Genomic DNA, 22,542 nt, shown 5'->3' on the forward strand with positions numbered 1-22,542 from the left:
CGGGAGGAGCTCGAACGCCTTGGGGGCTGGGATTCCAGGCAGCGGAGAGATTCGTTGTCATGGGAACACTGGGCTCACCCGCGCTCGCCCCGCCTCAAGCCTGAGCTTTCCTCTCCCTTTCCTGCCCAACCCTCCTCCCGCCTTCCTCTCCTCCCCTCCCCTCCCTTCTCCTCCCTCTCCTCCCCCCAGTCAGGGACTCGAGCTGTGGTCGTGTCTCCCGTGCAGCTGCAGCGCCCCAACATATGACAGTAAAACGCAGCTGCCGAAACTTCTTTCGCCACTGTGCTAGGATCGGCCCGATGCCGGCCTCCGAAGAGGTCATAGACCAATCGATGAGTCGGGAGCCTGACCCAGGGTGAGGAGGAGACCGCCCCCCCCGACCCCCGCCCAAGTCCCCGCAGCCCGGAGGAGGGGTCCCGGAACGGGAGCAGTGACCCCCGGCCCCTTCCTTCTGCAGGGCGGGGAGGCCGGGCAGAACCTCGGAGCCCGAGGGCCCCGCACAGGGCCTTGAGCCTGAGCCTGCACCAGAACCTCCTCTCCCCCAGCCTTAAAGAAGGCCCTCCAGGGAGGAGTGGGGCACCCGCCACCTCCAGAGGCAGCCCCGTGGGTTAGACTTAGATGGATGCCAAATCCCTTCCAAATTTTAAACTCTGCGTTTCTATTTTTGGATGGCCTTGTTAGGGAGCTTTTCTTTACATCGACCCCTCCACCCATTCATTGCACCTATTCCTTCTTCCCTCCAACCTCTACGCTTTGCTCCTATTTCTTCTTCCCTCCAAATTTACGTGTCTGCGACCTCTACGCTTTGCTCCTCTTATTTCTTCTCTGCAAACTACATTGCGTCGCTCCTGTTTCTTCCCTCAAAATTTGCGTGTTTGCAATTGCTCTCCACCCATTGCACCTGCGTCAGCCGCCTGCGGCCAAGCAGACCGAGTCTGATCTCTGAGACTGCTGTCCTGTTACTTCTGAGGCAGAGGTTCTTAACTCGCCCTGTGTCCTGGACCCCTTTAACAGTCTGGTTAAACCTACGGACCCCTTCTCAGAATAACGTTTTAAAATGTATAAAATACATAGAATTACAAAGAAAACTAATTATATAGAAATAAAGATGTAATTTTTTCTCCATCCAGGCTCACAGACCTGAACCTATCCAAGGCTTTTCTTCACCAAACTAAACTATGCCCACGTCTTTAATTGTTTCTCGTATGGCACGATCCCAAGACTCTTCTTCTAACTTAGGGTGGGAGTGAGGGAGTAATCGCTATAGATTTCTAAAATGTGGGGCACAGAATTAAGTCAAGTACATATATAACATTACATTATAAAGGGTCTACAATATGTAGAACGATGACTCTTTAGGAAGAAGGGAGGGGTATATACAAACATTACTAAACCTATGTCCTATTTCCTGGTTGCTGATTATCAATCCTCCCATCTGTAAAGGCTGACCATATATACATACATATGAAAAATCACTAAGGAACACTTTTTTTTTTTGCTGAGGCAATTGAGGTTAAGTGACTTGCCCAGGGTCACACAGCTCTTGTCGAGTGTCTGAGGTCACATTTGAACTCAGGTCCTCTTGATTACAAGGTTGGACCGCTATCTACTGCGCCACCTAGCAGCCCCACTAAGGAACACTTTTTAAAAGAGCAGCAATTAAAGTGCAGATTTGATTCTTCTTCACCAACTACATGTAGCAGGCAAGATATTTGATATTCCTGGACATCCAACCCCACGACCCCTTCTCCCCAATTAAAAAAACCTCACAAGAGCCGGATTTGTTCCACAAGGTAGAAAGAATAAGAACATTTCTTAAGTCAGTTGCCTTGCTTGTCTGGTATGATATGTAAGGGGATAAGTTCTGAAGGACTTAGAATACAGGAAAAAGACTAAACTTCTAGTAGTTGAAAGGATCGTTTGTTTACCTCAAAGGTTATCAAGGAGTGAATGTCTGATGATCTGAGCCTTTTGGTAAAATATAGTAACATAGATCATGTTTATTTTCATAGAGTCTTAAGAGTTTGTTTTTCCATTTACCTGCTTAATGAAGTTTTGGTAAGGATTAATCTAATATTTGTAGAATGTTTCTTAATTCTCTGGGAAAGAAGAGTTATAAATACAATGAAACTTTATTAATTTGGACAAAGTAAGAATTAGGTGGCCAAAGTCCTTTTTTATGCCTCTTTGATAAGAAAGATGACTAAAAATGAATATTGTAGGGTGGAGAGGGACACATTTTTTCTAGAAAGAAAATGTAGAAACATTTTCGTTTCACTTTTAAGTCAAGTTTTCATTTTAAGTGTGAAAACAAAACAAAAGTCAAATAGAATCTTTAGACAAAGATTTTTTAAAATATAAGGAGAAGGGGCAGCTAGGTGGCACAATGGATTGAGCACTGGCCCTGGAGTCAGGAGTACCTGAGTTCAAATCCATCTCAGACCAGATACTTGACCCTTACTAGCTGTGTGACCCTGGGCAAAAACAAACCACCACAACAAAAAACAACAAGGAGAAACAGTAGCATACAGCAACATAAGTATTTCTGTATAATGTATATAGATCATTTATCCAAGATTTGTAGCAGAATCTTCTTTTCAGGTTCAAAGGCTAGAAATGAATGTTTTCAACTTGGAGTTCTCACCTGGACGATACATAATGTTTAAACTTTGATTAACTCACATTTACCCAAAAATTGTGAGTTAACAAGTTTAGAAAGAGTTTTAGTCAGGAGGGAAAGTCACACTTTGTTCATTTACTAAACAGATCCAGCAAATATTTAATTCTTCTTAGCAGTACTTTAATAATTTTAACTCAATTCCAAGAGTGGAATAGTAGAAAACACTAAATTTAGATGGAGTCAGAGAACCCAGGTTCCAATCCCAGCCATGCTATTAATAGCCGCAGTCCTCAGGTCTTACTTTATCTCTCTCAGCTAGTTTTCCTTAATTTGAAAGTGACTAGAACTTGAGACATGTACTAGAACTAAATTATTTGTAATTATTTTTCTCCATAAAAAGTTGTCTGAACTTACAAAAAGAGCAAGAAATAAAAAAATTCAACATATAATAAAATGCACCTGAGAAAAGTAAATCATCATAGTAATTAGAGCCAAAAGAACTATACATCCCAAAGTTCCCCCAAAATCCATTATTTCCACAGTTGCTGTGTCCAGATATAGAATGGGAAAGAAGGAGTTAATGATCTGTGAGGTGGGAAAACTGTCATTTTTAGTTCTGGAGTTAAATCTTTATAATATCACTCTTTTGAAGTTAATAAGAAACTTGCTTTGCATTAAAAATTTTTGCTTATGAACCCATCTAATAGTTTAACTCAATTTAATAATTATACACTAATATTTTCCAGTTAATGCTACTAATATTTAAAACACACTGCAGTTCTCCTGTATGATGCAGAAATTCCTGAGAACTTCATATGCAAATGTGTCTCAACACACAACCAAAAATATTCCAGGTTCAGGTTTCCAGTCCAGCTACGGAGTGTTACTACTTTTGTACACCACCTTCATGTAATGCTTTCTGAACCATTTTCACAGATGAGAAAGAACTAGGTCATTCCTTTGATTTGTGGTATAAATACAGTTGTTTCATATTTGGTATCTGTTGTAATATGCTTTTGACTACAAATAAGACCTTTTAGGATTATGTTAATATACAAATGCCCATAAGGTCAAAGCATCCATTTGGATAGATTCTGAGCTAAGGTTAAAACATGGTGTTAATAATGAGTTAAGGTTCTGATTTTTATATGGGCCAATTAGGTTCCAACAGAGAAAAATTGTTCATGACCATTGACCTGTACCAAATCTCCCTGTCTCATAAATGCCTATAAATGTGTTTGTTGGGTTTTTTTGAGGAATTGAGTAAGAGTATGGGTGACTTAGCATACTGAGCAGTCCTTATGGGAACATATATCAAAATTTGAAATCTCAATTAAGAATGGGTATTATCTACATAGAGTGAATCATAATTCATTTGGACCCCAGAATTCACAAGAATTTCACCATTTTTCTTTTATTATACTGTGGGTGGCTTTTGTTCCATTTCTGTTCAATTCACACACTAGTTATGAAGTGCTTACTGTATATCAGTGGAAAGAACAGTGCATCAGGGGTCAGAAGACACAAATTCAGATTTTGACTGGGCTACTTAGCTGCCTACAGGACTTTTGGCAAATTATTTAATCTCTTTGGGCTTCAGTTCCTCATCTGTAAGATGTAGGGTTTAGACTAGATGACCTCAAAGGTCCTTTCCAGCTCCAAATCCATAGGGCTCTGAGCTTTGTACTGGGTAGATGTAGGGAAAGGGTCAAAGATAATTCCTAGGTTTCAAACCTGGATAATTGGAAGGATGGTGGTGGACTAACAGACATAGGAGAAGTTAGGAAGCTGCAAGAGTGGGTTTAGGGAAATATTAAATTCTCTGAGACAGGTAGAGTGAAGAGAGGTCAGGACCAAACCCTAGGGTGCTACTACACCAGGAGACATAACCCCTCAGGAGATGCCAAGGGGAAGTGGTTAGACAAGTAAGAATAAAACCAGGAAGGCACAGCCTTTATAAAAAGTTTTATTATTTTAGAAAGTAACTAATTCAAGCCTCAGCAAATACATTTTTATTGTAGATCACTGAGATACCTTAGATCAGTTACCTAGATTATGACCACATTTAGTCTTTAAAGTAAATTAAATATTACAAATGACAATACACATAGCAACATTTTGTGTGCATGTTAAATCTTATCTTGCAGTGTGGAAAGTACAGAAAATATAGTAATGAAGCTCTGTTTATACGTAACCTTTCATCTCTGGAGACAAAGTAAAATAAACACAAGGTAATATATCTCTTATATGTCTTTAAAAATTTTTTTCTATACTCTAAAAAAACAACTTTTCTCATGTCAGATTTGATATTTGATAACTCTCATGTGGTAATTGCTGACACTGGGAAGCATAACTTTCCTTAATTTAGGACAAATCAGAATACCTTGGCCTGTTCATTTGTGGACTTCTTAGGGGAGAGGAGGAGGCTAAAAAAGAATTAGCCTCATCTGCTAAAATGCAATTAGATTTTGCCTCCCATTCTGGCACATGTCCAAAGCCAAGAGGATGCTTGTCCTTTTATGATTCCCAGAGCAATTAAGTTCATTTTAACAAAGGGTTTATTAAGGGCCTACTACATAGTAGGCCCTTAATCAGTGCTTGCTGACTGATTATGCTAGAGCCTGGTGATACAAAAACAAAAAACAGTTTTTACTCCAAGGAGTATACATTCTCCTGAGGGAGATATCATATAAACAGTTAAGTAAATACAAGATAATTTGAGGAAGAGAAAAGCAGTAAGAACTGGGTGTGTGTGTGGGGGGGAATCAGGGCAGATTTCACAGCTAAGATCCTTCCAGGAAAAGAAGGATTACAGAGGCGAAAAGGAAGCAGGTGTACTGCAGGCATCAGGGTCAGACTGTATAAAGACAGGCAGGAAATATCTCTAAAGTGTTGCTGACTTAGAGAAAATTGAATTGTGGACTTTCCCACCCTTGCCTCATTTTTTTTTTTACAGAAGTTAAGTCAAGCTAAAATGAACATCAGAGTCAGCCACAAATGGAGAAAGAAAGCACAAAAGAGGAGCATGTATCCTAAATCTCTAGACTGATTTTAAATATCCACCTTCTCCTTTCTCAGAAACCCCATCCCAATTTTACTGCTATTTGCATTGCCCCATAGGAAAAGAGCTACTCAGAGTTTGTACCTGTGGCAACTGCCCTATACTTATCAGTCATATTTTCATTACTACCCCTGAGATTTGAGGAAGAATCCATCCACTAACCTTTCATACATTTCTCATGCAAAGAATTATTGATAGAGTTGGACTTAGGTGATCTTTAATGCTCCTTCCAATTCTAAATTTATGATCCTATGATCCTAAGGAAGTATAAATCAACTTCTTCCTTCTCACAACTTACCTGTTTTGTTCATGATACCATTGTTCTTCAACCAGGTTTGACTTTTTCCACTTAAATTTATTCACCTTTTCCTTTAAAATGCTAGCACCATAACTGAGACCCTTCTCACCTCTTGCCTCAACCATTATACTATCTTCTTGATTTGTATTAATTCTAGTTTATCCTTTTTCCTTCATGTATCTAACATGTGTCCTTCATCCTTCAGGTAGCTAACAGAATAATTTTCCAAATGAGGTGCCTTTGTCATTTCTCTGCTGATGAACCTTTGATAACTCCCTAAGCTCTGGCATGAAATAACAAACTTTTTGCTGTGAAATTTAAGGTAATCTACAATGTGGCTCTAATCTAGCTTTATACCCTGGTGTCAAATTACTCCTGATATTCTACATCCCAACCAAATTGGACTCTTAGCTGTTCCTGAACTCAACCTGCTACTTCTCCTTTTTCTACACTGTGTAGACTGTTCTTTCATCTACCTGTACAAATCTTCCTTTTCCATCAAGGCTCAATTTAGATAGCTCTTTTGTGAAGACTTCCCTGATGTCCTTGATGGAAAGTTTTTCCTTTGTGCTGTCGTACTCTGTATCAGTCAGAATACGCCTTGCTCCCCCCATGGCACTTCTTTGCAGTCCTTTCAATCAAAATTTTCCAACCAGTTTTAATTATGATGATAATATGTAGCACTCCCCAAGTCATTCTCCTTTCTTTCTCAAGGAGTTCAGTATCTGGCTCACCATCTTCTCTTCCCCAGTTTCTTCCTTTATACTAGAAGGCTTTGATATCTCCATGGATGCCTCCTTAAGCACCCTAACTTCCCCATTCCTCAACTTCCTTAGATCTCATGACCTACTCCTTTACCTTGTCTCAGTCACACTTAGGTCACAAACTAGACCTCAGAGTGTTCCACTTGTTTAAGTAGAAACCCGGACATTCCTGTATTTGACCATAACCTATCATTCCACCTCTTCTTATGGCTCACCCCTTCTAAACCTAAAATTCTTTTTAAAATTTAATTCTATTTTTTTTAATAAACAAAAATTCACCTTCTTTCCTTCTCTTTTTCCTCAGGGGGAAAAAACCCACAAAACCAACCTTTGTAACAAATATGCATAGTCAAGCAAAATAAGAATGCAATAAGTAAATAGGAGAGTTAAAAAACAAAGTACATAATGAGAATTGGAGGAAGGAGAAATCACTTTAATTGAATGGATTAAGAAAAACATTTTAACTGGGGCCTTGTAAAATGGGAGGATTTCAACAGGTTAATATGTGTAGAAGAAATGCATTTCCAACAGGCGTAGAAGCAGTAATGTCCAGGGAATGAAATAAATAAAGGTACAGAAGCAGAATTCATAACCTTTTGGTGAATGATTTTCATTATCATCTCTTTTTAATGACTCCTAAAAGTATATGGTAGCCCTGATACCTCTCCAGAGCTCCAGTCCCTTTTCTCCAATTATCCACTGAATATTTACACCTGAATGTCCTGTTGTCACTTCAACTCAACACATCCAAAATTCAGCTTACCCTCCCACCAAAACCTGTGCCTCCTCAATTCCCTGTTCTGGGCACCGTTGTTTTCCCAGTCACCTATGTTTCAAATGTTTTCTTTATCTTTGACTCATCCTACTTCCAGATGCCCTGTGATCTTTTAAACTTAATTCAGTCAAGCAACTTGCACAAGGTGACTGCTTTGTGTAACATACTGTACAAATCAATCAGTTGCCAAGACCTAGCAATTGTGCTTCCACGTGGTCTTCTATCAATCCCTGTCTTTCTGCTTTCACTGCTACTGTCCTAGTTCAGGGTCTTGTTACCTCTCAGTTGTAGCGTCCTAACTGTGTTTCTTGCCTCCTGTGCCTTCTCTCTACAATCTATCTACAACGCTGTTTCCAACAGACCACAGGCAGGTTCTAACAGGTTGTAACAAGGGTTTGAGCGTGGTTCCATTGCTGTCCAGTAACCAGCCTGGCTACGTAAAGAGAGGCTCATCATCATTGCATGATGGATTCTTTGATTGTGGCAACCCACAAAACAAAGAAAAATTAAAAATGGCCCTTGATCCTATTGATTCTGCAGGGATGGTAGCAAAACGGTGGAAATGGGGGCTGAGGGTACAGAGAATCACAGTTTTATGTCATCTTTTAGGCCAGACATTAATGTAACTTGATATCCTAAATGTGAAATCCTTATCCAATGATCAACAAATTGGATTAGCATGGGAAGAACTAAACCATATCATCATCAGGGTAAAGGGCACTGGATCAGGGGAGTTCCCCTTTGTGTCAGTTTGATGGATATATTTCTTTCCTTTAGAATATGGATATGTGCATTGGCACCCTGTTCAGAAGACAAAGTCAACTCCTCATTAGTTTTCAGTGACTGGGTTTCCCTTCCATATGATTTGATTGGCTGAGGCTTTTGTAAGGCTGGATCTTTGTGGCAGGAGCCATTCTTTTGTGCTGGCCTATAAAAACAAATCAACAGATCAGTTCAGCCCTTCCCTCTTCCCCTATCAGCAGACAGAAAAGAATAAAGGGTTTCTTTTTGGGGGGGGCACAGAGAGGGAGAACCTGTACATCCTGCACAATCTCCTCCCCACACAGGATCTTTTTTTTTTTTGAGGCAATGGGGGTTAAATGACTTGCCCAGGGTCACTCAGGTCCTCCTGACTCCAGGGCTAGTGCTCTATCCACCGCATCACCTAGCTGCACGCCATCAGTGCCCTACTCCCTCCCCAGCCCCCAGGATCTTTTAATGGCTCCCTTGAAGTAGAGAAGCTACATAGGAGTTACAAATATTTGCCTACAGCTTAACCATTCAGCTCAACAGGAAAGCTAATAAGGAACTTTCTTTGCCTAAAAGATGGCAGTAATTGGTGCAGTAATAGCGTAGAGTTCTTTTAGAAGCACTTGGTTGTTTCATCTTTGTCTTTTTACTCCTAGTGCCTAGCACAATGCTGGCATATAGTTGGTACTTAATAAATGATTGTTGATCCAGTGATAATGGAATTATATGTGTTTTACTCTATGTCCCAAGAAGGAGATTCAGAGACAATATTACTGAACCACAGCTTATAAAGGAAAAGAATTTCCCAGGCAGGATAATTTCACGTTCTACCCTTCTAGCAGAAAAGGGAAGATCTGGGCAGCACTAGCCTTGGAGGCTGCCTCAACAGTAACCCCAAATTTGAGAGTTCATGGATTGGAACTTCCTGAGAATAAAGAGGACTTCCTGAAAACTGTCCATCTTGGAGAAAGAAGAGGATTATCTTTGTGACCCCTGCAACTGGAGAATAGTAAGGGACTTAAAACCATGATTATTTTAAGGCAAGAGATTGGGACTTATCACCACAACTATTATAGTGAGTTCATAGGATCATAGAGTCATAGATTTAGAGTTGTAAGGGATCTTAAAGCCATCTAGTCCAGCCTCCTCATTATAGAAAGAACTGAGGCCCAGGAATGTTAAGCAAATTGCCAGAAGTCCTACAGGTTGTAAACAGACCCAGGATTTGAATATAGGACCTCTGACTCCGAATTCAGTGTTCTTTCTACTACATTATGCTGATAATAAAAATCTGATGGAAAAGGGGTTTTTCTGTATAGCAGTTTCCAAGTGTATTTGCCTTCCAATTGGTTGGTCAAACTATGGGGAGTATTGTGAATCTGGGAGGGACTATATGAAGCCTATAGAAATCTAGGGAGTCACCAGAATGTTAAATTACTACTCCACAGACAACCCTAAATTTAATTTCTGCTAAGGTGAACTTTTGCCAGTGCTTTATGTGTTTACTCTATTTGTAGCCACTTGAGTCCTTTCAGCACTTTATATATTTTCTGTATTTGTTTATGGGTTCTTATGAGTCCTTTGCATCTTCATTTTCTGTAGGATAATGAAGACTATCCTATATTTAATATGCTTTTATTACCTTGAGTGCATTTATGGATGCTGGGGACCCCTTTTACCCATATCTGTGAAAATCTAGGCTCAAATTATATTTGGAAATTTCTCAGAATAAACTCTGGGTAAGGGCATAACACGCCAAAGAAGAATGGCCCTTTTTTTAGGCCCCTTGGATTAGACCCAGTCTTTGTGATTGCAGAATCTTAGAGGAGGGGCCAGGGTCATGGCTTACATATTTATTGATATTCTTGATATAAATGAAACCAGAATACATAAGGAAGTTGCTACTAAAAGGAACGATTATTCACAAGTTCTTCTTAAAGAAGCAAATAAAGAAAAAAACCAAAACAAGACAAAAGAAGCAAATAAAGAATTGGTTTCTTATGCAACATAAATAAGGCAAGAAGAAGTACCATGGAATGTTTGGTCGTCTCTTCTTGCACTCATGATAAATGTAAAGAAAAGACAACAAAAAAGATCACTGTACCATATATGACATCTATTGCAGAGGATGAAGAGAGATACTTGATGAAATCCTCCAAACCAAGTCAACATATACATTGACACTCAGCACTTTTAATACAACTGTATCCATGTGAAGATGGTGAATTCCATCAATCAATAAAGGAAAGTAGTAAAAATAGTCAAGTAGTAAAGAATAATAAAGAATTAAATAGAAGGAACCAAAGGTTTTAGACCTATTTAGAAGTATTATTCCTATGTGTCATGAACACGTTTCAAAAAATGAGTCAGAAGGCACTGACCATGGCAAGGGCTAAATAACCTGACAAAAAAATTAAATAAAAAACTTTTAATTACTGATTAGAGGTAATATTGCACAGTGCATAGAGTACTACATGTGCTATCAGGACACCTGAGGTCAGATCTTGCCTTAGACATTTAATAGCATGGACAAATCACTTAATTTCTCATGTCCTTACTTTCTTCATTTGTAAAATAGGATTAATAATACTTTTACTGTCTACCCCACAGAATTGTTTTGAGGAAAGCACCTTGAAGACCTTTTATAATGTGTTTATTGATGTGTGAATCATATCAGAATCAAATACCCATATACTGTCAGGCCATTAACTAAAAAAAGTCATAATTAACACCACATTAGAAAAAAGGATAAAGATGAGAAGACATGGCATACAATCACAATAACACCAACTTGACTTATGCAAACAACCTATTAACACTAAAATTGGGAAAAGACATTAAATGTGATTATCCTCATTTCCTATAGAAATATACCAATACAAAGTAATTGCAAAAATGGAGTGATGTAGTATGGAGAAGATTAAGAGATTCTTTAGGATGTGTGAAGAAATTTCTTATTAAATCTGGTGGATTTATAGGAAGGCTGGCCATTAGATGGCTAAAGAATCAACAACACCACTTGTGACCTTAAAAAGCTCTAAGGAGTCCATCACGCATGGCCATCTAGAAGAGATCCAACTATGGATGAAAAATTCAGTTCTTGAGAGAGAATCATTCTTTAGCTTTTCCTTAGCCTTTCCAGATTTTAGCTGACAGGAGGAAATTTCTCTCTCAGATCCCCCCCATCAACAAAGGCAGTGTGCAGCAGGAGCAACTCTGAAGAGAATAGGCTCAGAGAGTTTAGATGCGGAGTTGAGTTGGTCTACAAAGAAGACCCAGGGAACCCAGAAGAGAAACGTACCTCACAGTGATGCTGTGCCTAGCAGGAACAGCATCAGGATACCACAAGAAGAGTAAAGATACCAAGGCCTAGAATTCTAGAGATGTACATTACCTTGACCACGTGTTCCTTATGTGTATGCCTCTGCCAGTATAGTCTGTGTACTTTTCCACTCTTCCCACTAATGCTGTGTGTATTTGTGGGAGAGTATAACCCAGGTTCATGCAGGAAATGTTTTTGTTACAACTGTTAATGCTCTTTAAATAAATGCCTTTGCTTTGAGCTAATTGTTCACTGGCTATCAAAGTGAAAGTATGAGGGTGTTTGTGAGTTTACAAGTAATGTGGACCCATGCCACAACTTGAAACTGGAGTAGTTGTCTCTTAGGAGACACAACATGTGAATGAAAATTGGGCTAGTCTTAGAGGAATTTGTTTTTCAGTCATTTTTCAATAGTGTCCAACTCCTCCTGACCCCATCTGGGGTTTTCTTGGCAAAGATACTAGAGTGGTTTGTCATTTTCTTTTCCAGCTCATTTTATAGATGAGGAAACTGTGGGAAACAGGGTTAAGTGATTTGCCCAGGGTCACACAGCTGAGAATCTGAGGCTGGATTTGAATTCAGGAAGATGAGTCTTCCTGGAGTATCCACTTCGCCACCTAGCTGCCCCAATTCCTGTATCTCTCATAAGCATTGCAGATTAACCATAAGCTGGATCTAGAATGCTGGACAGCATGCTGGATCATTGTGAGACTGCAATATATTTAGTTGTTTCAAGCTGCTCTCTATTATAAAACCCCATCTTTTTATGTTAATGTTAACCCAGCTGTGGAACACTACAATGGATTGAAGGAGAAGAAATAAAAATTAGTTTCACCTAGAGATGCTGGAAAAATGTGTAGTGGGTTTTATTAGTACACAACACAGTACAAACAAGGAATTATGAAGTAGAACTCAAAATATATTATCAAAGAAATGTATGAATATTAAAGAAGATTGGCTCTTCACATGGTGAGAGTGATCATGGACATGAATGGCATATAATACAGGTATGGATGGATTGTGATCATTATTGGAGGCAATATCCGTAATGATGAGATCTCAGAACTATCTGAATATTTTAGTATTCTGTAATGCTATGAAATGTCTGCAAATCATGTAACACTGCAATCTCCAAGTTGCCAATCAAACTCAAAAGGCAGTGGAGACACCCACAGTGAGTGTAAGTGGCTCACTTCATATGTCATATATGTGATGACTTGCATAGAAGAAATGGCATAAAATATATCATTCATGAAACTTATGATAAGAAAATAATCCAGTTACATAGTGAAAGTGGATAGGTAGATTACTGACCATATTGTAGAGGGGATTCTTGTTCAGGTATTGTCTAGAATAAATGGTGTTTGGAATCTCTTCCAATTCTGAGATTCCATGATGTTGAAGGAGGGGAGAGTACAATAGTGGGAGAGTTGAATGCTGCATTTAATGTCTTCAAAACGTTAAAATACATAGAGGAATACCTCCAGAATAATGATTACTCTCCTGAAATAGTTGGTGTTTGAGGGACTTCAGAGAAATCTAATTAATACCCTATTAGTGGAACTATGAATTGTTCCCATCATCCTGGAAAGCAATTTGGAATTATGATTTAAAAAGTGACAAAAATGCCCATGCTCTTTGGCTCAGAGATTCCACTGCTAAGACATATACCTCAAGGAGGTCAAAGACAGAAAGGAAGATCCTATGTGTACCAAAATATTCCTAACAGCATTCTTTGTGGTAGCAAAGAACTGAAATCAAAATAGATGCTTATCTAGTTTGGGGAATGGCTGAACATACAGTGACTCAGTATGGAATATTACTGAACTGCTAAATGACAAATATCAAGAGCTCAGAGAAGTATGAGAATTACCTACATGGACTGATGCAGAGTTAAGCGAGCCAAACCAGGAAAACGATATGTGACGCCACCCTGGCGCCCGCTTAAGATCCACCGTGTTATATTTCACCGAGGGTTCTTCAGTGTCCTCAAGGGGGATTAGAGTGTCTGGGTCTCTGCAAATGGCTCCAGCCTCCACTAGTGGTGCTCCCTCAATCATAGGGCTGGGTCTTCTGCTCCCCAGCTCCATCTTACCACTGACAGGATTAGCTTTTACAGAGAAATATTGGCTTCAAAGGTATAATGACAAACATGCAAGCTTATTCCCAGGCATAACCCCCCCCCCCAATCTCTGGGGCAGTTTCTGTATGGCACAATAGACCCACTTCCAACTCCCACCTCACCTCCCATCCCCTTATGCTCACGGCCCAGGTTTTCCTGGGCTTTCACTAAGCTTTCCTACCAGGATTGTTGGCCACATCATCCTATCTGTACTGTAATCCTGGCTCCAAGGTTGCCGTATCTTGAACATTCAAGTTCTGCAGGATCACCATGGCACCTGAAACTGAGAAACACAAATAAGACAGAACAGAAACCCCAGGCCCATTTTTCAGAGCTGGGATAAAAGAAAGGAGGTATACCCCACTCCCAGTTCAATTCATGTCTCTCATGCAGTGGGTGAACTATGGTCTTCACCTTCAGGATGCAGCAGGAAAGAGCCAACAGGAAAAGAGAGAGACAGTTACAGTCTAGCAGTTTTTAAAGACAGAGCAAGAAATCAGCTTTTTCTGGCTATGTAGACAATCAAAATATGCTACCCACACCTACGTGACAGGGAACTTTGGGAAGCGGGGCACTTCCAAGTTAGGGTATCTGGGTATGCGCAGGCAAGCCTCCTTCCAAATATATACAATGACTTCAACAATGTAAATGGAAAGTACAAGACAACAAAACTAAATTCTACGTAATTATAATGACCAAGCTTGGTCATTGAAGAGCTAGGACAATGGCTGTGTTGGTTTTATTGAACTATGTTTTTCTCTTTTTAAATCATAAATATGTAAGAGATTAAAAAAATTTAAGCCACAGAATATGAGAATATATAGATAAGTTGCAAACTATAATTTGAGGGAGCATTTGGTATCATAAATCAATTGAAATACTGAAGAAAGTTGTAGTTATTTATGTACGTAGCAGCATTCCCATGCATTTGGCAAGAGGAGTTAGGTAACCCACCTCCTCTATGATCTCTTGGACAAGTGTGAATTCTCTGGGCAAAGTGTGACATTTTTGGAGATATAAAGTTTTTCCTTGTCTGGTCCTCATTACCCAATTAATTTTGCCTTTTTTTTTCCTGGCAGGACCTTAAGTCCAAAGTTTCAAAGTTGTAGCAAAAATAAAAATTAACTAGCTGACAACTCAGGAGTGATATAGTTCAGATGTCTTAACTGAACCTTGAATACTCATAGGCATAGACTCAGAGAGTGACTCCCTTATTGGTTCCTTTACTTTTGAAGGATAAAATTTTATTAAGACAAGTCAGTAAATTATTAGCTTCTCTGCTTTGGGCAGACAAGAGTTTTAGCAGATGTCTAAATAATTGAAATATTCTATCACTACTAATCATGTTTCCTACCAAGCTTGTGTGATCTGTTAACTTCTCTATTTCCTCTTTCTTCCCAGATAAACTATGGTGTACTTAAATTATATATAACTTCTATTTCTGCCTCCATTGGTCTTCACCCAAATGCTTTCCATCATGCTTCTCCAATCTGCTTCTTGGATTTCTCACATAAATAACAATGTGATACCCCCATTCCCACATACACCATTGCCTAGCTTTTTTTTTTTTCCAGGTAGTCATGCCATTCAGAATCATATTCCAATCATGGACCTAATCCCACCAAGTCTTGATATCTATGTCAAATTTTCCTATTTGCCATAGGTTCTATACATCACGCTGATTTTCATCTGCATTTTGTGCATTTGTGTATAACAAATGGGTTCTTTAACCCAAAGGGTCTGTGGATAGATTTCAGGAGGTCTGTGAACTTGGGTAGAAAAAATTTTTTACCATCCTCTAACTGAAACTTAACATTTCCTTCAATTATGGATTTTTTAAAAATTCTGATAAGGGTTTCATAGGCTTCACCAGACATCTAAAAGGTCCAAGCAAAAAATGGTTTAGAGCCCTTGGTGTATAGACAGCTGAGGTCATGTCATTTCTTGTTGGTTTCTTTATGGAATTTTTGTTCAGGATGTCTTTTGTGCTTCATCTTACAATGTTGTATCAGCTTGGTGGACATAAATAGGAAGTTTTCCTACCTCCTTCTTTGTTTTCCCAGTATCTACCATAGTGTGAATAGTTGGCACTTAATAAATGTTTGTTTGACTTATTAAGTAATTCTTCTAAAAAGAATAGTCTTTATAATTCATTCATTATTGTCACTTTCTTACCACTCACTCAAGCCCTTGTAAATTGCTTTTGTTTCCACTTATCTTTTGAAGGTCATCCCTACTTTTAAGGTCATCCATAACTTCCTAGTCACCAAAGCCATTTTTTCCTCCTTAGTCATCATTCAGTGGTCTTTCCACAGCATATAATACTGTTGACTACTCCTCTTTTTTTGATACTTTTCTTCCCTTGCTTTTCCTGAACCTACTTTTCTCTCTTTCTTGACTTTTTTTGCACCTGTCTTCCTGTTTTCTTTATCCTCTAGGCACTTGCTGCCCTAATCCCATTTTCTGCCCACTCAAAACCAGCCCTGCCCTCCTGTGAAGTGCCCCATGTTTCAAAATTTCCTTTCACTCTTTCCCTATACCCAATTCTCATCCTTTGAGTACAGCTGGGACATCAGAAAAGCATTCTAATTAAGCTAACTCACATTAAGGTGTAATTAAAAGTCTTAATCTTAACACTTCTAGGAAATATTTGCCTGTTAACACTTCATGGATCAATCACTGAAGTCACTCATCAATATGTTTTCCCCCCGTAGATACAAACAGTGGCACCACCACATTTTTCCTTCCTGTCTGAGTTTTTTCAATAAAGCAAGGATAAAAATTGCCAAGTGATACTCCCTTCTTAGTGTCAATGCCATCCCAGATCCAAACACTTGGAAATTAATATGTCCTTCATTTAGGAGATCTTGGATCCCCCAAACTGTGGTTAGACAGACTGTTACCAAAAGAAGATACCTGGCATAGCTAAAACTAGGGGTAGAGAAGGTAGGCAACCCCTTAGAGTGTAGCATACAAAGAGGTGGAATAAGGGATACTATTAATAATACTTTTTTATAAATGAGTAGATGCTTAATACCATAAAATTCTGCTGTGAATGGCATATCGTTTATTTTGAAATATTCATCAAATGTGTTTGAATATACAGTGAAAGTTCTAGGTTTCAATACTGGCTATACACTGGCTAAACAACTGATTCTTCCTCTCTTCATCTCTGTCTGCCAATCAAGTAAAGCCAACATGCTTAGTCTACAGAGGGCAAAACACTCAGCAGTAGAAAATTTAGATATCTTACTAGTCCTAAGTATAGTTTGGATTAGGAAGCTATGTAATGGTCCATTTGCTATAGAACTATTTAGTTTGACTGTGTTTTTATAGTTATTTATACAAATTACTTGTCATATATGCTATTATATGCATACATGACTGTCTATATCATTAAAGTATATCAGATTAACTTTATTCTGTTTTACTTAATTTTAACACTAAACTTTCACGTCTGTTTCTCTTATAAGCAGTGTCATCTGCTCACAACTTTTTTTGAAAATAGGAGTTGTGTAATATTGCATATATCAAAGGCCCAAAATATTAGGCTTATATTCACTACAATAGCAACAATACGAAAAACAAAAACAATATATACATCAAATCCTCTTACAAGGAATATCAGTATGCCTTTGTATGATATTATATAGGGCCTGGTAGTGATGAGGCATTCATTAAATATATCAATCCTGCCCACACTTGTGTTTAAGAAATTTCTAGAAATGTCTGAAAGAGCCCTCATCTGTGCTGGAAGAGGGGAATCTTTGATCTGTGGGTTAGAACTGATCCTCAACTTGATTTCCCTCAAGATAAAAATCATTTTAAGACAGTCTAGAGAATTATTCCATACCCCCAACTCCCTACTGGGCTATTGTGGCCATGTCTTTAAGAATTGAGCCTTCTGAAGGTTTAAGACAGAGTAACTGAATAACTGAACAGCATTTACCTTTCTTTTTTTCAACTGAAACTACTTTAGTACATCTTAAATAACAGCACATTTTAAAATAGTATTTGTTTTGCATACAACTTCCTTGCAATACACTGATTTTAAAACTGAGTATAAAAGGTAAAAATGGGTACAGGATGTGGAGAACTCAACAGATCTATTTTGTCGAAAGAGAAAAGGGGGGTTCTTTTTGCAAGGTCCAGGCTTAATGCACAATTACAACACATTTCTGCACAGAAAGGTTAGGTTGCTTTCAAAGGTCAGTGAGTATAGATGATAATACTATGAAACCCATAGCCCAAGTCAGTAATAAGGTCTGACAGAAGCAGTTTATCTGAACTGAAACTTGACCCAGAAGTTCTTTCTGCCTCAATGTCTGTCTTCTTGTTTGTTGCCTCTTTTCTTCCCTGTAGCTGGTTGTCTCTAGCCCTACTTTCCTATCTATCTGTGTGACTTCCTTTTTTTCTCTTCTCTTGTAAAAGTGTCAATCATATTGCATTACCCAACTATCTGAATTCTTGTTTTTAAAAATTCTATTTTTATGCAACAACTTGAAGATTTCAATATTGACCAGATGTGACACACTGGTCACTTTCTCATTACTCAGGAAAGAAGAAGCAACCTTCCTTTTAACTATATCACTGCACTTTGCACATGGTTCTTTTTTTAATTTTTAAAAATTTATTTATTTATTTTCAGTTTTCAACATTCACTTCCATAAGATTTTGAGTTCTAAATTTTTTCCCTCTCCCTCCCTTTCTCACTCCCCAAGACAGTGTGCAATCTGATATAGGCTATCCTGTATATGTTTTATATCCTCTCTAGAGTGGAAAGCAAATATAGCATTTCCTAGAATGGAAATGGAAAGCAAGGAGGACCATTTTGAAGATGCCTTTGAAGAAATTCCAGTAGCAACATCAATTGACCTTCCCTTATCCATAGAAGAAAGTACAATAGGATTATATTTATTTCTAAGTAATATATTCTCAGAAGCGTTGGATTCACTTCACCCATTGTATAATAAAAGCATGTACCACGGCCTTATCTATGGTGCTATTATGGTTTTTAGGGCCTTCCTGACTTTTGATGCTGGAGATATAGAACTGGCAAACACCACAATGAATGAAGTTTTGAAAACTTGTGAAAACTTCAGGAAAAAATCCTCACTGTTTAATTCACTGTCTCATCTAATTTACAAACGGAGAATAAGTCAGGTTACAGAAGAAGAATTTCATGCAGAAATATGCTATGCTCAAAGTTTATCCCTGAAAGCATTGTTGATACTTTTACAAGATGAAAGTATGCTTGGTTTTCTAAAATCTGGAATCAGTTTTGGGCTAAGTTATCAAATATATAAAGATTGTCAATAGCTATTATTGCATTTCCCAGACTACCAAAGCAAAACCCAGAAACATTTGGCTGGAGGAATAAAACTCGGAATTGGAATATTCAATTTGGTAGCAGCACTTTTACCACCTAAGTTCCTTCCACTATTGAATTTTGTTGGTTATGCTGGAAATTTGGAATCAGGTCTCACTTTACTCCAAGAAGGTGCATCATCTTCCAGTATTCACGATGTACTGTGTTTGTTGACCTTGTTCCTATATGACAGTTACATCTGTGTAACCCTTGGCACTGGAAAAGAAAAGAGGCATAATTTAGAAGATCTCCTTTTAAGGTATCTCAGGAAGTTCCCAAAGTGTGTCTTCCTTGTCTTTTGTTATGCATGCTTAAGCATGCTGAAAGGGAATTTTGAATATGCAGAGATAAAACTTCAACAATGCATTTTTTAACAAAATGAATGGCAGCAGCTTAATCACTTCTGTTACTGGGAACTTATGTGGTGCTACATTTTCCAGCAGGAATGGCATTTTGCTTACCACTATGCAGACCTACTCTGTCAACAAAGCAAGTGGTCCAGAGCTTCCTACACATACACCAAAGCTGTCATTTTGACTATGCTTCCTGCTGAATTTGCGAAATCATTAGGTGAGGATATAACATCTTTGTTTTTACAAGTAGAAAGTATGAAAGTAAAAATTTTAGGGCATTTTCTCCCAGTGGAAAACTTTGCCGCTTTGAAATCCCGACGCTATGGTAGTACGACCTCATGGCACATAGCACAACCTGTCCTGGAGCTTATGTATATCTGGAGTGGCTTCCGAATTAGAAGAAAAAGAAGAGACCTCATTTCACTCTGGCTAGTACTAATTGAAAAAGAAGAGGCAGTTTTGCGGGAAGATCAAAACAAAGATTATCAAATAGATGATATGTGTTTGGTATATTTACTAAAAGGTCTATGCCTGAAATACCTATCCAAATACCGGAAAGCTGAGCAATACTTCAACCGTGTTATTCAAAATGAAAAAATGATCAAATTTAACACATATTTGGTGCCATATGCATACTATGAGCTGGGAATATTACAATATCTACAAGGAGATAAGAATACAGCATAAGAACCATAAAGCAGATTAAAAACTTTAAAGGCTTTTCCATGGAGATCAGGTTATGGTTTAGGATTCATTTAGCCCTTCAGCAAATGACTGAAGAAAAATGATTTTAAAATAAGAAGTGGTTTTATTTCATATAAATGTAATGTCTAAAATAAACAAGATGCCATTAACAAGTAGAAAAATCAGTTCTGTGTGGAAGGAATCCAAGAATAGGTGGTTGCTAGAAGTATCTGAACAGTAAGTAAGGTATCTGTCATCATCACAATCCCCTCTTTTCAATAGCTATCAAATGCTTTGTAGGTTCAATTTAGCAAATAGAGTGATGTACATTCTTGAATAATAAAATGTAGAAGATTGATCTGGGGAGGTTAAAAGGATGAGGTCATTGAAAATGTAGAAGATTGATCTGGGGAGGTTAAAAGGATGAGGTCATTGTTTAAAGGACTGAGGATGTCTCCTGGCCCTAGCTGCCAAAGAGGCAGATAGGTGGCACAGTGCATAGAGCCTGGGTCTGGAGTCAGGAAGACCTGAGTTCAAATTCGGCCTCAGACACTTACTAGTTGTGTGACCCTGGGCAAATTATTAAACCTCTGTTTGCCTTAATCCCATGGAGGAGGAAATGACAAACTACTCCAGTATCTTTGCTAAGAAAACTCCATGGACAATATGGTCCACAGGGTCATGAAGATTTGGAAATGACTGAATCCACTGAACAATAACAACAACCTGGCCCTAATCTCTTAGTATCTTAGTTTATTCCTCATTGATTGCTTGTCTCAGCATTGGGAAATAATTTGATTGACTCAAGCTGTTGTAAATGAGAACTACCCCTTTGTTTTGGGCCTATAAAAGGAAATAATAGGACCTTCTGGACCCTAGAGAGAGGGGAGGGAGAGGGAGAAAGGGAAAAAAAAAAAGAGACAGACTTTGATCCCTGGGGTATGAAGCCTGTGCATTGGCCCAGCCAGTTAGGGTCTTTTCACTCCCAGAAGTCAGCCCTGGAGAGAACTACGTGGTCAGTAGCAATAGTTTCCAAATTCCCGTGTTTTGAAGGATTCAAGAGAGTTCCTGAATACCAGCCTTTTTGAAAAGTATCTAGAGTTACAGGACAGACTCTTAGAAGGAGAAGGGGGAGTTGCCTGATAGCACATCTTAGAGAGAAGATCTTAGAATCTTCTAGAGTCTAGGACCTTGGGGGTGGCCTTTTGACTGAGTCCAAGTTTTACAGAACAAATCCTTTTATTAAGGGGACATTTGGCTTCAACGCCTCAGATTCTGCACTCCTGTTTTAGACAGAGAAGGGGGTGTTCCTGGATAGCCTCTTAGAAAGAAAGAATGGAGCAGAACTCAAGGCTGTTGTTCAAGATGCTCATTCAAAGAATACTATCTTTATAGGACTTCAAGAGATATTTTTGATATTGGAAAAGAGATCTTTCTCCAATTTTGTGCACTTACTGGTTAGGCAAAATGAATTTCCAACAATGGCACCATCTGTCAAGAAGCCTTCAGATGACTCTGAAATTTGTCTTTTCTTTTTTTCTAACTAACCATAGCATCACCATATACCTCTACCTAACTGATAGACAATTTCTTCCCTATGAACAGGGAATTCTACTCACACCCATGAAGTTATTTATTATAATATTGGTTTGCTCATGTCACTCCTCACAGTCCCCTCTTTTCAATAGCTATCAAATGCTTTGTAGGTTCAATTTAGCAAATAGAGTAATGTACATTCTTGAATAATAAAATGTAGAAGATTGATCTGGGGAGGTTAAAGGGGGATGAGGTCATTGTTTAAAGGATTGAGGATATCTCCTGGCCCTTACCTGAAAAAGTTTAAATCCTTTATTGTGGTCATCCAGGCTTTCCAGAATCAAACCTCATCACATCCAGTTAATCTTACTTCTAACTACTCCCCAGCAGGAACCCCATGCTCTAACTAGACAAGACTCACTGTTTCCAAACAGTCTCTTTACCAATTTTATGCCTTTGTTAATGTTGTTTCCCTTCTACTTATACAAATCCAGTATGTTCAAGATCACCTCTTTCATGAGTCTTTCCATGACTATTCTATTTTGCATTGACTCCATAGGATCCTAGAATTTAGAACAGGAAATCTCAAAGATTGCCTAACCCAAACTTCTCTTTCTGTAGGTGAGGAAATTGTGTTCCAGAAAGAAATTACTTATCCAAGTTCATATAGGTAGTAAAGTAAGGATTCATACCCAGATTTTTTTGACTTGGAATCCAATGCTTTGGTACTTTGCTACCATTTAATGGATATTTGAATTTAATTTATTTAATTTCTCCTTTCTGGGGTGCCCATCAGTTGGAGAATGGATGAACAAGTTATGGTATATGATTGTGATGGAATACTATTGTGCTATAAGAAATGATGAGGGAGATGGGTTCAAAAAATCTG

At 38.5% G+C, this 22,542-nt stretch overlaps 1 long non-coding RNA gene and 1 pseudogene across 2 annotated transcripts; one reads left to right on the forward strand and one right to left on the reverse strand.

The window, feature by feature from the left end:
- Positions 1-76: 76 nt before the first annotated feature.
- LOC110201380 (tetratricopeptide repeat protein 39B pseudogene) lies at positions 77-20,276 on the forward strand (annotated as a pseudogene). The gene is made up of 2 exons (XR_013484552.1): positions 77-355; positions 18,487-20,276. The product of XR_013484552.1 is annotated as a tetratricopeptide repeat protein 39B pseudogene (transcript).
- Positions 8,362-14,032, reverse strand: LOC110201382 (uncharacterized). The gene is made up of 3 exons (XR_002322486.2): positions 13,894-14,032; positions 13,468-13,700; positions 8,362-8,446 (listed from the first exon to the last, which is right to left on the reverse strand). It is a non-coding gene; the product is annotated as an uncharacterized LOC110201382 (long non-coding RNA).
- Positions 20,277-22,542: the final 2,266 nt, after the last annotated feature.

This window comes from Phascolarctos cinereus, unplaced genomic scaffold (assembly GCF_003287225.1).
Source record: "Phascolarctos cinereus isolate Bilbo 61053 unplaced genomic scaffold, phaCin_HiC Scaffold_2;HRSCAF=192, whole genome shotgun sequence".
Lineage (NCBI taxonomy): Eukaryota > Metazoa > Chordata > Mammalia > Diprotodontia > Phascolarctidae > Phascolarctos > Phascolarctos cinereus.